Source organism: Corapipo altera, unplaced genomic scaffold, assembly GCF_003945725.1.
Source record: "Corapipo altera isolate COAL_440 unplaced genomic scaffold, ASM394572v1 67, whole genome shotgun sequence".
Taxonomy (NCBI): domain Eukaryota; kingdom Metazoa; phylum Chordata; class Aves; order Passeriformes; family Pipridae; genus Corapipo; species Corapipo altera.
Window position 1 is genome coordinate 3,956,968 of NW_020884906.1, and position 3,004 is coordinate 3,959,971.

Genomic DNA, 3,004 nt, shown 5'->3' on the forward strand with positions numbered 1-3,004 from the left:
TTTTGTTCTTTAGCCTTTATTTCCTAAGGATACAATGGAGTGGTATTAGATTTCTAAATGTCCTCTGGCACCCTGTTAGTTTTGTCAGATAATGTAGCAGAGTGCAAGCTGACATATCTTTGCCCAGATAAATCAGTGTAGATGCTTCAGCTATTACTTTACTTAATATGATTTAAAACTGGAATAACTAAAGAAGCAAGCACTGTCTCAGAAAAGGAAATCAGTGTTTCCTCATATAACTCTGTTTTAAAAGCTCCATATGCCGTGTTTCTGGAATATCCCCTTTATAACCAGCTAAAAAAGCCTCATACTAAGGTGGTGGAAGCTGCACAAGGAGCAGAACAGGGACCACATAATTTCTCTCTCAGTATCTGCTGTTCCAATCATCTGATCTGGGGGTGAACCTGTAGTGGTTCATGTCTGTGTCATTATTTTCCAAAGCACATACAGGCACAGGAGAGAGCTGGGTTCTTCCTGCTAAATGGAATTCTGTGAGATTTATGAAGATTTACCTTTTAGAAGTGTTCCTTCCTCTGAAGGACTGGTGCTGTTCTCAGGACCTCCAAGAGGAGCATTAGATGGCATCAGCTTTGTGTCTGTGTACTTACCCCTTTTCTGCTAAGTGAACTTAATTAATTGCACTATTTTTTCTCCAAACTCTTAAGTTTTTCAAAAGCATTCATAAATTTCCCATCTGACAGTTAAAACTGAGTTTAATGAAGAAGGGAGAGTAATCTGCAGATTACCAAAGAAATTAGGGATCTGACAGCAACTGTGACAGGCTCTACAGGCAAGCTTTAGGAAAACTATTATTTAAGGAAAAACATAATCAATAATTACTAGGTTATCTTACTATTTAGGCAAAAGTCTGCTGTCCTGTTGCAAGCATACAGTAAGTGTCAGCATGTTTCTGTAGGGCCGTGGTGGCTCTAACACTTTGGAGATGAGGCTGAACATGCAATCAGTTGTGTAATCTAATTTTTATTTGGAATGACTTGGCTGAACTCCAGGCACAAGTAATTATGACCATTTATGAAGATTAATCTGACACTTCTCATCAAAGGGACAGAGCCTTGTAGTGACTCAAAGGCTTAGTTGATTCTTCCTCCCTGTCTCATCTTTCAGTGTTTCCACTCCAGTCACAGAAATAAGACCAATTAATGTTGTGACTGAGCACTGCACCTCATTAATGAAATACCTGGAAGTGTTGGAATTCAGTTCCATTCACTTCTCAGATTGTTCTAGTGCAAGAGAAAGATCCGTCAGGAGTCACCTGAGTAGAGGTTTCTAAGCCTCTGACTTTCCAGGTGTCTTAAATTCAAAGCACAACACAGAAAAATATTAGTTTAACATGAGACCAGGTATCTGATTAAAAGAATAAGCTTGTACCTTACAGTGCCCATACAAGCTCTAAGCACATGTGACCCTCTGTTCCATTTGAGATTATGAGGTGGGTACATTACTCTTAAAATTGTGGATCTTTCAAAAATACACCAAGACCTGTTTCCTCCTGCCTTTGTGTCTATACTGAATATCCCCTCTCAAAAAAGGGGAGTATTTTTCATTTATTCTGCTTATGTAAACCTCCAGCACGAGTTTAATTACAGCAGTTGAGGTATCTGTCACTGTTTCCCTCAAAAGTCTGTAGTCAGCTCTGAGTTGGTTTTGTTTTATTTGTGTGTTCTTGGTGTTAAGTTGCTCAGGGCTGACACGAGACAAGGTTTCATCTTAACAATAAACCTGTGTTAAAAGCTTGCAGAGAGTTCTTAATTTTCAAAAAGCAATTTCAAACACAAAGCAATATGACTGTAGTGATTTTGTTTATATGCAGGGCAAGTTATGCCACTGCAGCAAAGCCCTCTGGGGAAGCAGATTACGAGGCTTTCCATTTGAACAGTCAGTGGTTTGAGATGCAAATTCATTTCTGGGGAAGCAGAGAATTTGTAAACCAACACTTCAACCCTGCTGGTGGAATAATGCACATACCTGACAGCATGGTACCTGCTGGCCCCAGTGCAAGGATGTACCTGCAGGGAAAGAAAAGAGATGAGAACTGAAGGTTAGAGACCATTAAACAGTAAATATGTAAATAGACACTTTGCTCCTGGTAGCACCAGGTTCAGGACAGCAGTGACCAGGACTCTCAGTCAGGAGTGCCCAGTGCCAGGTGATCTAAGCTGGCTCTTGGCTGTTTCCTCATGCCATGTACACAGGATGCTTTACTAGTCCTTTCCATTTTGGAATTAACTTTTCCACTGCAGTGTTCACAGCACAGATTTTGTTCAGTAAGGCAGTGGAAAGAACAGTCATCAAAACCCAGTTATACAGGATCCATTTCTGGTGGTTCTCAAACGAGCCCTGCTTTGTGAGCAGTAATCTCTGACCTACAGACTGCTGGGCTTCAAAGATCATAAAGACAACATTACACTTCCACAAGCACAGAATTGGGAATTAATTACAATCCATCCCACTAACTTCAGTGTGCCAGTGGCTGTAGCAATGCTTGGAAAGGAGGTAACATAGCCCTGAGGAAGGATCAGAACAGAAGGAACTGGGAAGTTTAAGCAGCTACTGCACACCCTTAAGGGTGAAAACTTACTTCTCTTTCCATTCTTTGATTAATTCCTGACTCACTTATGTGTATTTTGCATTATCTTTCTTAAACATGCTTCCTTTATCAGGACCATTTCCTCCAGTGTGAAAAATATGCAGGGAACATTAAGGGATGTCCTTTAGTGGAAGGAATGTCTGTGCCCAGCTGAGCTGTGACTGCAGTTTGTGTGGATGGTCTGGAGCCAGGCAGCTACAGCTGGAGGAACTACACAGGCTGGTACAGATGATCCTGGTCCCTGCTGCCTCAGAGCCAGGGACAGCTCATGTCACCAGCATCCACAGATCCAGCCTACCCAAACTGCAGCACCCTGGGACTGCAGTGCAGACTCCAGCACTGGATCCCTCCCCAGACACAGCTGCTGCACAGGATTGCACTGCTAAGGCTTCTTAT